General features: G+C 44.1%; 1 pseudogene across 1 annotated transcript; it reads left to right on the forward strand.

Moving 5' to 3' along the window:
- The first annotated feature begins 2,580 nt into the window (after positions 1-2,580).
- On the forward strand, positions 2,581-3,201 carry LOC117083222 (annotated as a pseudogene). Its single transcript, XR_004437004.1, has one exon. The product of XR_004437004.1 is annotated as a 60S ribosomal protein L29-like (transcript).
- Positions 3,202-13,893: the final 10,692 nt, after the last annotated feature.

Genomic DNA, 13,893 nt, shown 5'->3' on the forward strand with positions numbered 1-13,893 from the left:
TAATAGGCTTTTTCATCCAGCATTACACACCCCTATGAGGAAGGCAAGGGGGGTGCCTTACAGATGAGGACACAGAATTGGTGGCTGTTGTGGTTCTTTGTGTCCCTCAAAGGCATGCCAAAAGCTATGGGTGGGCTCAGAATGCCCCGGAAGGAAGTCAGATAACTTAAAAGAACACTTGCACTGGTCACAGGAAAACCAGCCTAAGCTGCCTGCAGCCTCGGGGAGGTGTTGGGATGGCCTACACCTGCTTCCCATGTGGGTCCTGACTCAGACCAGGCCCCAGGGGAGTGGGGCTCTGCGGAGGTGGGATGTGGCCCGGTCTGCTTGTGAGGGAGTGCTGGGAGGGTGGAGTCTCACTCCTGTGGCACAGAGCTCAGCCAGCCGGAGAGGGGATGCAGGGATCAAGCCCCAGGTCCTGGGGCCTGAGGTGTGGGAGCTGCCTTTCATGGCTGAAGCCAGCCTTCCCACGCCAGACTAGGCCAGGCTGCTCTCTCTTCCCCAGGATGCATTTCTTGCTATGTTATCAGCCCTGAGCTGTGAGAGAAGGGACTTCCTTTTTTTTATTTTATTTTTTTCTGAGACGGAGTCTCACTGTGTCTCCCAGGCTGGAGTACAATGGCGTGATCTCGGCTCACTGCAACCTCTGCCTTCTGGGTTCAAGCGATTCTCCAGCTGCAGCCTCCTGAGTAACTGAGATTACAGGCGCCTGCCACCACACCCTGCTAATTTTTGTATTTTTAGTAGAGATAGGGTTTCACCATGTTGACCAGGCTGGTCTCAAGTTATCCACCCGACTCGGTCTCCCAAAGTGCTAGAATTACTGTAGTGAGCCACTGCACCTGACCAGGAGGGACTTTTTTTTTTTTTTTTTTTTGAGGCAGAGTCTCGCTCTGTCGCCCAGGCTGGAGTGCAGTGGCACGATCTCGGCTCACTGCAAGCTCCGCCTCCTGGGTTCACGCCATTCTCCTGCCTGAGCCTCCTGAGTAGCTGGGACTACAGGCGCCCGCCACCACGCCTGGCTAATTTTTTTCTATTTTTAGTAGAGACAGGGTTTCACCGTATTAGCCAGGATGGTCTCGATCTCCTGACCTCGTGATCCGCCCGCCTCGGCCTCCCAAAGTGCTGGGATTACAGGCGTGAGCCACTGCTCCTGGCCTCACCTGTTACTTTTTCATATGGCAATTAGAAAATGAAAACATGGCCTGTGTTACACGTCTGTTGTGTAGGGCTATGTCAGGCCTGTGTGGGTCCTTAACATAGCCCTGCAACATGGGCATGAAAGTTGTGATGGCTGCAGCCAGGCTTTGCAGGCTGACTGGGCATCTCAGTAGCAGCCCAGGAAAGGGCTGCTTGAGTTTATGAGAGGCAATTTCAGGCTTCTCCCACTTGGACAGGGAGAGCTGTATCTGTATTTATTGGGCCTGTGCCTGAGATTAATGCACCACTGTGAGGGAGCGAGAAGAGAGGTGGCTGTCCCCATTTTATTGAGGAGATAGAGGCTGGGAGAGGGGTGGGATGTACAGCCCAGACCAGGAGCCCAGATCCCGGCTCCCAGGGGCCATTGCATGAGATACATTGCATCTACTGTTTCTCAAAGTGGGAGTGGGAGACAATGATTTTTTTTTTGAGACGATGTTTCACTCTTGTCACCCAGGCTGGAATGCAGTGGCATGATCCGGCTCCTGCAACCTCTACCTCCCAGGTTCAAGTGATTCTCCTGCCTCAGCCTCCCAAGTAGCTGGCATTACAGGTGCCTGTCACCACGCCCGGCTAATTTTTGTATTTTTAGTAGAGACAGGATTTCACCATGTTGGCCAGGCTGGTCTCGAACTCCTGACCTCAGGTGATCCGCCCACCTCTGCCTCCCAAAGTGCTGGGATTATAGGCGTGAGCCACCGTGCCCAATGCATTTTTTTTTCATAGACTTTATAATTTTTAGAGGAGTTTTAGGTTCACAGCAAAACTGAGTAGAAAGTAGAGTTCCCGTGTCCCACCTTGCCCCAAGCCTCCACCCTCTAGAAACCTCCCCACCAGAGTGTGTGTTTGTTACACTTGAGGAGCCTGCAGGACACCTCAGTATGACCCAGCATTCTCAGTTTCCACTGAGGCTCACTCTTGCTGTCGCACAGTCTATCACAACCCTTAGCCACCATTACAGCATCACACAGAATAGCGTCACTGCCCTAAAAGTCCTCTGTGCTCTGCCTGTTCATCCATCTCCCCCAATGGGTCAAAGAAGAACTCACAAGGGCAATTAGAAAACAGGATTAGAGCCAGGCACGGTGGCTCACGCCTGTAATCTCAGCACTTTGGGAGGCCGAGGTGGGCGGATCACGAGGTCAGGAGATTGAGACCATCCTGGCTAACACGTGAAACCCCGTCTCTACTAAAAATACAAAAAAATTAGCCAGGTGTGGTTGCGGGCACCTGTAGTCCCAGCTACTCGGGAGGCAGAGGCAGGAAAATGGTGTGGACCTGGGAGGCGGAGCTTGCAGTGACCTGAGATCGCACCACTGCACTCCAGCCTGGGCAACAGAGTGAGACTCCGTCTCAAAAAAATAAAACAGGATTAGGGCTTCGGGAGCCACAGCTAAAGGTGCACACATGGCCGAGTCCAAGAACCACACCACACACAACCAGTCCCGAAAATGGCACAGAAATGGTATCAAGAAACCCCGATCACAAAGATACGAATCTCTTAAGGGGGTGGACCCCAAGTTCCTGAGGAACATGCGCTTTGCCAAGAAGCACAACAAGAAGGGCCTAAAGAAGATGCAGGCCAACAATGGCAAGGCCATGAGTGCACGTGCCGAGGCTGTCAAGGCCCTCGTAAAGCCCAAGGAGGTTAAGCCCAAGATCCCAAAGGGTGTCAGCCGCAAGCTTGATCGACTTGCCTACATTGCCCACCCCAAGCTTGGGAAGCGTGCTTGTGCTCGCATTGCCAAGGGGCTCCAGCTGATCAAACCAAGGCCCAGGCTGCACCTCCAGCTTCAATTCCAGCTCAGGCTCCCAAAGGTGCCCAGGCCACTACAAAGGCTACAGAGTAGGTATCTCTGTCTGCCAACATGAGGACAGAAGGACTGGTGCGACCGCCCACCCCCACCTCCAGGCTGCCATCTGCATGGGGCTAGGGTCCTCCTGTGCTGTTTGTACAAATAAACCTGAGGCAGGATTTGTTAGCCTCTGTCTATGAAAAAAGAAAAAGAAAAAGAAAACAGGATTAGAAACACAATTAGAAAAAGAAGGCCGGGCGCGGTGGCTCAAGCCTGTAATCCCAGCACTTTGGGAGGCCGAGGTTGGCGGATCACGAGGTCAGGAGATCAAGACCCTCCTGGCTAACACGGTGAAACCCTGTCTCTACTAAAAATACAAAAAAAAACTAGCCGGGCGCGGTGGCGGGCGCCTGTAGTCCCAGCTACTCGGAGGCTGAGGCGGGAGAATGGCGTGAACCCGGGAGGCGGAGCTTGTAGTGAGCTGAGATCCGGCCACTGCACTCCAGCCTGGGCGACAGAGCGAGACTCCGTCTCAAAAAAAAAAAAAAAAAAAAAGAAAAAGAAAATACAACATTGCAAAACCTATGAGGTACAGAGGAAGCAGTGCTAAGGAGGAAATGTATAGCTATAAATACCTACATTCAAAAAGAAGACAGACCTCAAAAATCCTGTCCCTACTAAAAATACAAAAATTAGCTGGGCGTGGTGGCATATGCCTCTAGTCCCAGTTACTTGGGAGGCTGAGGCAGGAGAATCGCTTGAACCCGGGAGGCAGAGGTTGCAGTAAGCTGAGATCGCACCACTGCACTTCAGCCTGGGTAACAGAGCGAGACTCCATCTCAAAAAATAAAAATAAAATAAAATTATAAATGAATGTGAGGACATTACTTTGCAGAAATAATAAGTATTTTAAGAGTACTTTGGGCCGGGCGCGGTGGCTCAAGCCTGTAATCCCAGCACTTTGGGAGGCCGAGACGGGCGGATCACGAGGTCAGGAGATCGAGACCATCCTGGCTAACACGGTGAAACCCCGTCTCTACTAAAAAAAACACAAAAAAAGACTAGCCGGGCGAGGCGGCGGGCGCCTGTAGTCCCAGCTCCTCGGGAGGCTGAGGCAGGAGAATGGCGTAAACCCGGGAGGCGGAGCTTGCAGTGAGCTGAGATCCGGCCACTGCACTCCAGTCGGGCGACAGAGCGGGACTCTGCCTCAAAAAAAAAAAAAAAAAAAAAAAAAGAAAGAAAGAAAGAAAAAAAGAAAACAAACAAAAACAAAAATTAACTGGGTGTATTGGGGTACACCTATAATCCCAGGGAGGCTGAGGCAGGATAATCACTTGAACCTGGGAGGCGGAGGTTGCGGTGAGCTGAGATCGCGCCACTGCACTCCAACCTGGGTGACAGAGAGAGACTCTGTATCAAAAAAAAAAAAAAAAAAAAAAAGAAAGAAAGAAAGGAAAAGAAAAAAAAAAATGATTTCCTGAACACCTAGTATGTAACTGGCAACAGTGAAGTTACGGAATTGATCGTCAGCTCAGTAGAGGGCACTCAAATCCATTAATGGAGGGACAGACTGATGGGCAGGTGGATAAACGGATACATTTGATAGGAAACAAGTAAAACTGGTTGTTGAGAAAACACATTTGAAAGTTTCATTTGCCATAAATTGAATTGCTTTTCTTTTTTTTTTTTTTTTTTTTTGAGACGGAGTCTGGCTCTGTCGCCCAGGCTGGAGTGCGGTGGCCGGATCTCAGCTCACTGCAAGCTCCGCCTCCCAGGTTCACGCCATTCTCCTGCCTCCGCCTCCCAAGTAGCTGGGACTACAGGCGCCCGCCTTGTCGCCCGGCTAGTTTTTTGTATTCTTTAGTAGAGACGGGGTTTCACCGTATTAGCCAGGATGGTCTCGATCTCCTGACCTCGTGATCCGCCCGTCTCGGCCTCCCAAAGTGCTGGGATTACAGGCTTGAGCCACCGCGCCCGGCTTGAATTGCTTTTCAAAAGCTGCACTTGGTGACATTGAAAATCAGGAAACCAGGCTAGACAGAGTTCCCACGTGAAAACTCAATGTAAAACATCTGTTACCTACTTCCATGGCATCATAGGAAGTCAGAAGCAGAGCTCTTTTGTGATGTTTAAAACCTGCACGATATCCAGTGCACTATTATTTGTGTATCTGTTTGCCTAATGATGGAAATTTGGTTTGTCCCTACTTTCTTTTTTCTTTTTTTTTTTTTTTTGCAACGGAGTCTCGCTCTGTCACCTGGGTTGCAGTGCAGTGGTGCGATCTCGGCTCACTGTAAGCTCTGCCTCCCGGTTTCACGCCGTTCTTCTGCCTCAGCCTCCCGAGTAGCTGGGACTACAGGTGCCTGCCACCACGCCAGGCTAATTTTTTGTATTTTTAGTAGAGACAGGGTTTCGCTGTGATCTCGATCTCCTGACCTCGTGATCCAGCCGCCTCGGCCTCCCAAAGTGCTGGGATTACAGGCCTGAGCCACCGAGCCTGGCCCAAAATATTTTTTTCTTATGCTACAGAACTGTTAACTTTTGTTATGGCAATGATCCAAAACAAGTCACACAACTTCCTTTAGCAGGATCTACTGGCCATATCTTATTTTAATTATCATTATTTTTCTTTAATATGAGTATATTAGTTTGCTGGAATGGGCATAACAAACTACCACACACTGGATGGCTTAAATAATAGACATTTATTTTCTCATGCCATTCTGGAGACTAGAGCCCAACATCAAGGTGTTGGCAGGTTTAGTCTCTTCTGAGGCCTCTCTCTGGCTACCAGATGATCACACTTTCACTGTGTCCTCACTGTGGTCTTCCTACTGTGTGTGTATCCCTGGTATCTCTCTGGGTGTTCAGATTTCTTCTTATAAAGACACCAGTGGAATTGGATCAGAGACTCTAACAACTTTATTTTAACTTAAAGGCCCTGCCTCCAAATAGAGTCTAAATTCTGAGGTACTGGAAATTAGGACTTCACCATATGAATTTTTGGGAGTTAAAATATAGCCTATAACAGTAAGTGAGCACACGCATTCATTTTGTAACACTTCATTGTAATAGTAATTGTAATATCTTAAAATATAAAGTAGATTTTACTGCTTCACACTATGATAATTATTTCAGAAAATTTTAGGATTCTTGTGTTAACTCTATAAAATTTCAGTCTTCTCCCTTACTCCCAGAGGTAGTTTATCATACATTTGTCTTGCATTTAAGAGCAGGCCTCTTTTCCTCATATTGTCAGATATTCATGTCTCTTTAAAATTCTATGTAAGTTTAATGTAAATAGGTATCCTGATGTGTACTCAAAAATTTTATCTAAAAATATTTAATTTTCATTTGTATTATAGATATTACATTATCTATCTAAGCAAGCAACAGTCATTTCTTTATTATTTTAATAACTTTCTGACTTTTAGCATGATTTCAAGTATATTAATTTGTTGACAAAAGGAGATATCACAGCCATACAAATACAGATAGGCATTTTCAGTCTAGGCTTACTAAGTGCCTCTGTTTATATTTTGATAAGTGTCTTGGTTTTTTTTTTTTTTTTTTTGAGGCGGAGTCTCGCTCTGTCGCCCAGGCTGGAGTGCAGTGGCCGGATCTCGGCTCACTGCAAACTCCGCCTCCCGGGTTCACGCCATTCTCCTGCCTCAGCCTCCCGAGTAGCTGGGACTACAGGCGCCCGCCACCTCGTCCGGCTAGTTTTTTGTATTTTTTAGTAGAGACGGGGTTTCACTGTGTTAGCTAGGATGGTTTCGATCTCCTGACCTCGTGATCCGCCCGTCTCGGCCTCCCAAAGTGCTGGGATTACAGGCTTGAGCCACCGTGCCCAGCCAAGTGTCTTGGTTTTAACTCATTAGAATCTGAGGGCTTATCTATATTTAGCTTTTAGGGAATTTGAGAATGGCTAATTAACTTCCTGAACTTACTTAAATATGTAAATATCAGAGCTGAGATAATGAAAATAATTTCATTAATCAAGCATTAGATTAGCAAATGTTATCACATGCTAACACTGATGTGCTATTTATAATATAATGAAATATTAGAATACATTTTATAAAAACGTAGCAAATAATACATCAAATATGAATAAAAGCCTAGTATAAAACATCTTTCAATATGTATATCATATTTATAATGAAATAAAAATACAAAATAGAACATTCATTTATACTGATTGTTAAAAATTGGAACAATAATTTTATTTTATTTTATTTTATTTTATTTATTATTTTTTTTGAAACGGAGTCTCGCTCTGTCGCCCAGGCTGGAGTGCAGTGGCCGGATCTCAGCTCACTGCAAGCTCCGCCTCCGGGTTCCGCCATTCTCCTGCCTCAGCCTCCCGAGTAGCTGGGACTACAGGCGCCGCCACCTCGCCCGGCTAGTTTTTTGTATTTTTAGTAGAGACGGGGTTTCACCATGTTAGCCAGGATGGTCTCGATCTCCTGACCTTGTGATCCGCCCGTCTCGGCCTCCCAAAGTGCTGGGATTACAGGCTTGAGCCACCGCGCCCGGCCGGAACAATAATTTTAGTTAATATATATAAATTAAAATATTTTAATTCATTGGACTGTAGTTTTTCTTCCATTTACAAGTCAGAGTGAAATAATCATAAAATGATATGAAGTCACCCCAGTTAATGGCCCAATACAAAAGCATGCCACAAAGATTCCACAACTAGATCCTTTCCCATGCACGTTAAATCTGCTGACATTTGCCTTTTTATCAAGAAATTAAATGCAGGCTGTGCAGCACATATCATACCTGGAAAAGACATTGTCTTATGCCATGCGCATATGACAATTAAATGTATATGATGAATTACACAGTAAACTGAATGTGTAAAATACTAGTTTCATCTTATGGCACTTTGAAGAAGAGGGAAGAAAGGATGTCAACCTTAAGCAACATGATATAAAATTCCATCACAAAGGCATTCTAATATGATGCTGTTGAAAAAATTTGCTTTTAGGCAGGGCGTGGTGGCTCTCGTCTATAATCCCAGCACTTGCACTTTGGGAGGCCAAGGTGGGCGGATCACGAGGTCAGGAGATCCAGACTATCCTGGCTAACATGGTGAAACCCCATCTCTACTAAAAATACAAAAAATTAGCCAGGCATGGTGGTGGGCGCCTATAGTCCCAGCTACTTGGGAGTCTGAGGCAGAATGGCATGAACCTGGGAGACAGAGCTTGCAGTGAGCCGAGATCGCGCCACTGCACTCCGGCCTGGGTGACAGAGCGAGACCCTGTCTCACAAAATAAATAGATAGATAGATGGATGGATGGATGGATAGATAGATAGATAGATAGACAGATAGACAGATAGATAGATAGATAGATGCAGATATATAGCAGAATTCCAAGTTGATCCTAGATTTTAGTCTGACCTCTGGAGTCAATCACATCAGTGAGTTCTTGGACATTGAATTTGTTTTTTACTTGCTTGTAGCTTTCTTTTTTTTTTTTTTTTTTTTTTTTTGAGACAGAGTCTCGCTCTGTCACCCAGGCTGGAGTGCAGTGGCACGATCTCGGCTCACTGCAAGCTCTACCTCCCAGGTCCATGCCATTCTCCTGCCTCTGCCTCCCGAGTAGCTGGGACTACAGGCGCCCGCCACCTCGCCTGGCTAATTTTTTGTATTTTTAGTAGAGACGGGGTTTCACCGTGTTAGCCAGGATGGTCTCGATCTCCTGACCTTGTGATCTGCTCGCCTCAGCCTCCCAAAGTGCTGGGATTACAGGCATGAGCCACCGTGCCCAGCACTTGCTTGTAGCTTTCTACAGAACAAATTGCATAGCTTGGTACTGAGCTTTTCATTTTATAATCTCCTCCATGCAGGCCACTAGATGTTCACGTTTATTGTTTTCAGGCAGTATTATATATTTTCTAACATTTTCTATTTTAATAAAAACTTTTTGTGACCAGGCATGTGATGACTCATACCTGTAATCCCAGCACTTTGGGAGGCCAAGGCAGGAGGAGATCACTTGAGGCCAGGAGTTCAACAACAGTCTGGGCAATATAATGGGACCCCTTCTCTACAAAAAAAAAAAATTGGACATTGTGGTGCATGCCTGTGTTTCCAACTACACAGGAGGCTGTGGTGGGAGGATCACTTGAGCCCAGGAGGTCAAGGCTGCAGTGAGCCATGATCGTGTCACTGCACTCCAGCCTGGGTGACAGAGGGAGACCCTTTCTCCAAACAAAAAACAAAAAAATTTTTTTTTGTTACTTCTAAGGAAGTGTATTTATTTCTTTTCATATATGCAGCTTTACTCCTAGGTAGAAGTAAAGCCCTGAACTCGGAAAAAGAGATGGGAAAAGCCCTGAACTCAAAGTTAGATGACCTAGGATCTAGCTTGTCAACTCACTTTGTGAATTTGGGAAAATTACTTGAACCACTGGGGTCTACAAAAGTATTAAGATCCTATCTAAGTCCAGGCACAGTGGTTATGCCTATAATCCCAGCACATTAGAAGGTCAAGGCAGGAGGATTGCTTGAGCCCAGGAGTTCGAGACCAGCCTGGGAAATACAGTGAGACCCCCATCTATACAAATAATGTAAAAATTAGCCAGGCATAGTAGCACATGTCTGTGGTCCCAGCTACTCAGGAGGTGGAGGGGGAAGAATCGCCTGAGTCCAAGTGCTCAAGGTTGCAGTTAGCCATAATGACGCCACTGCACTCCAGCCTGGGTGACAGAGTAAGACCCTGTCTCAAAAAAAAAAAAAAAAACTAATTCTAAAACTCTGTGATTTTTGTTATTTACATAGAAAATGTAGAGACTATTAGAAGCATAAGGTTGTGCTGTATGCTTTGGAAAAGCAGATAATTTAAATATCTGATACACGATTTTGCTTGCTTATAATCAGTTGAGGAAATAAGACTAATAAACAATGAAAAGTTTAAAAAGCTTCAAAGGGAGTAGATATAAAAAATGTCTTAGGGAAAACTTACAGGCAAAAAGTATATTTAAACATGCCTGTTAAAATCCTGCCATGAGGTGTTCGAATAATAACACTACATGGAAAAGTCAAATAAGAGACTCCATTTTTCCATGACTTATAAATTATATAAGAATTTATATAATTAGGGGCCGGGCGCGGTGGCTCAAGCCTGTAATCCCAGCACTTTGGGAGGCCGAGACGGGCAGATCACGAGGTCAGGAGATCGAGACCATCCTGGCTAACATGGTGAAAACCCGTCTCTACTAAAAAATACAAAAATAAAAAACTAGCCGGGCGAGGTGGCGGGCGCCTGTAGTCCCAGCTACTTGGGAGGCTGAGGCAGGAGAATGGCGTAAACTCGGGAGGCAGAGCTTGCAGTGAGCTGAGATCCAGCCATTGCACTCCAGCCCAGGCGACAGAGCAAGACTCCGTCTCAAAAAAAAAAAAAGAATTTATATAATTTAATAATGAGAAAGTAAGCCATTCATTTGATAAATATGTATAGCATACCCATGATATCAAATGAAATGATATCATTGCTATCTTACTAGATGTTAGGGAATTCACACTGAATTATAATTACATAATTATAATCCACACAGAATTATATCTATAAATTCTACCCATAACAAACAGTACAATAGAAAAAATAGCTATATAGATATGGTTGTAACAAAATCTAAAAAGTATAATAATGGAAATAGGAATAAAAATAATGTATAAAGAGAGAAGGCTGTTTGGGAATAATGGAAAGAGTAGGAATTCTGAAGTTGACATATCTGGATTTAGTCTCAATTCTGTCTCTTACCATGTATTTTGGGCAAATCACAGTTTTCTTAGGGGTGATAAAAAGTACTTAATAGAGTTATTACGAAGATTAAATGAAAAGAAAAAAAAGCTCATGCTTGTAATCCCAGCACTTTGGGAGGCTGAGGTGGGAGGATCACCTAAAGCCAGGAGTTTGAGACCAGCGTGGTCAACATAGTGAGATTCTGGCTCTACCCAAAAAAAAAAAAAAAAAAAAAAAAAAAAAAATAACCGTGCATGGTGGCACACATCTGCAGTCTCAGCTACTCAGGAGGTTGAAGCAAGAGGATCACTTGTGCTTGCGAGTTCGAGTCTGCAGTGAACTATAATTGTGTCACTGCACTCCAGCCTGAGTGACAGAGATCCCATGTCAAAAAAAAAAAAAAGATAAAAGAAAAATTATTTATTGGGGTAGTATATGCTAAGTACCTAATACTAAATATAATATATATAAGTAGAAAAATATGCTTGTATTGTTTATTTTTACTATTTTCGGGGGTGACAGTTTTTAAAAATGGCTTCTTTTTTTTTTTTTTTTTGAGACGGAGTCTCGCTCTGTCGCCCAGGCTGGAATGCAGTGGCGCGATCTCCGCTCACTGCAAGCTCTGCCGCCTCCCGGGTTCACGCCATTCTCCTGCCTCAGCCTCCCTAGAAGCTGGGACTACAGGTGCCCGCCACCACGCCTGGCTAATTTTTTTTTGTATTTTTAGTAGAGACGGGGTTTCACCGTGTCAGCAAGGATGGTTTCGATCTCCTGACCTCATGATCCGCCCACCTCGGCCTCCCAAAGTGCTGGGATTACAGGCGTGAGCCACTGTGCCCAGCTGGTATATTCAAAGATTTTAAAGGAAATCTACTCATATGCTTTGGGAGGTAATCAAGCTTAAAGAAGTAATTAGTAGTATTAGGGATGATTATTATTATAGCTAGATTTTTTTTTCTGCTCTTAATTACCACCTGCAATCTATAGATGAGGAAACAAAGAATTAAACTGGTAAATGAGGTTGTACAGTTAGTCAGATGCAGAGATTATATTTAAGCTCAAGTAGCTTTCTTCTAGTGCCACACTCTTAGCTACTATGCTATTAACTTACCTAACTGTACCTACATGTTTGTGTTTCTTCACATTTTTTTACTGAATTGTGTATAACCTTTAGTAATATGTTCATTAATGTTTTCTTATATCTGTTTTAGTAGAGTTTCCTTTTGTACCTCCAAAAGTATAATATAAAAATGGAATTATGGGGGGCCGGGCACGGTGGCTCAAGCCTGTAATCCCAGCACTTTGGGAGGCCGAGACGGGCGGATCACGAGGTCAGGAGATCGAGACCATCCTGGCTAACACGGTGAAACCCTGTCTCTACTAAAAAATACAAAAAAACTAGCCGGGCGAGGTGGTGGGCGCCTGTAGTCCCAGCTACTCTGGAGGCTGAGGCAGGAGAATAGCGTGAACCCGGGAGGCGGAGCTTGCAGTGAGCTGAGATCCGGCCACTGCACTCCAGCCTGGGCGACAGAGCAAGACTCCGTCTCAAAAAAAAAAAAAAAAAAAAAATGGAATTATGGATGCCTTATGTAGTTTTAAAAGCAGTTACTTTTCAAACATAAATTTTTTAGGGTAAAACTATGATAGAACTAATTTACAAATTTAAATTTCAAAGCTATTATCTTCTTGTTTTTTGAAAGAGAAAAGGGGGAAAAGGAAATAAAAAGGGAAGGGGGAAGGGGGGAAAATAAGAAAAAGCAAGACAGAGGCACTGCAGGATCCGCCCTGGGGGAAGGCTAAGGAGGGAGGGGCTATTATCTTATTTTTAGTCAATATAGACTTTAATTCTCTTGTCATTGTATGTAGTTTTTCCTTTCTTTTTTTTTTTAATGAAAAATTGGAGTTGGATAGATTAGATCTTCCCATTCTTACTTTCTCTGACTAAATTGACTATGATTAAATTAGTTAATATTTCTCAGACTCAATTTTCTCTCCTGAGAAATGGGAATAACAGTACTACAATATAGAATATAATTTGCTAATCCTTAATGAATGTTAGCTTCATTTGCCCTTCTCTTCCTTTGCCTTTTTAATTCTAGAGTCTAAAATAAGTATATGCTGTGACTGAATGGGTAAGATAGTTGACTCAAGTTTTAATCATTTTGCCTTTAAGTGTTATTTATGGGTGATTACATTGTAGGTATGATCAGAATAATACAGAAGTATTTATGAAGATCTTATACGTTTTTCCTGAAGAAAAGTTCAGTCCAAGGGGCTGTTTGTTATATTTGTAGGTACCTTTACAGGAAATGCTTTCAGCCATGAGACTAATCCTCATGGACTTGTCCTTATTAATAGCCACAAATTGTAATAACAGTTCAAAAATGAAAACTTAATTCTGTCTTCTTTTTACAGCAACTTTTTCAAATAGTGAAGCAGAAAACCAATCAAAATTCAGTGGACACTATGTTGAAATTTACTTTGAATGCACTTTGGAACCTCACAGATGAATCGCCAACCACTTGTAGACACTTTATGAAAATCAAGGGTTAGAGGCCGGGCGCGGTGGCTCAAGCCTGTAATCCCAGCACTTTGGGAGGCCGAGACGGGCGGATCACGAGGTCAGGAGATCGAGACCATCCTGGCTAATACGCTGAAACCCCGTCTCTACTAAAAATACAAAAAAACTAGCCGGGCGAGGTGGCTGGCGCCTGTAGTTCCAGCTACTCGGGAGGCTGAGGCAGGAGAATGGCGTAAACCCAGGAGGCAGAGCTTGCAGTGAGCTGAGATCTGGCCACTGCACTCCAGTCCGGGGGACAGAGCGAGACTCAGTCTCAAAAAAAAAAAAAAAAAAAAAAAAAAAAAAGAAAATCAAGGGTTAGAACTCTTCATGAGGATTATAGAGGTCAGAATGGGAATTTAGCTTACAGTTTTGATATTTATTAATTTACTTACTCTAGCATTCATTTTATATTTGGCTTTTTAGGTAATTATAGGTTTCTCTTTCTTTTTACAGTCTTTCCTAACTAAGTCATCCATTCAGCAGAAAGTTCTAGGACTTTTGGTAAGATATAAGCACTTCCTGCTAAGTTCCAACCTATATTTATTTCTGTCTGAAGTAACACATTGAAAGTTGC

Source organism: Trachypithecus francoisi, unplaced genomic scaffold, assembly GCF_009764315.1.
Source record: "Trachypithecus francoisi isolate TF-2019V2 unplaced genomic scaffold, Tfra_2.0 Lachesis_group0, whole genome shotgun sequence".
NCBI lineage: Eukaryota > Metazoa > Chordata > Mammalia > Primates > Cercopithecidae > Trachypithecus > Trachypithecus francoisi.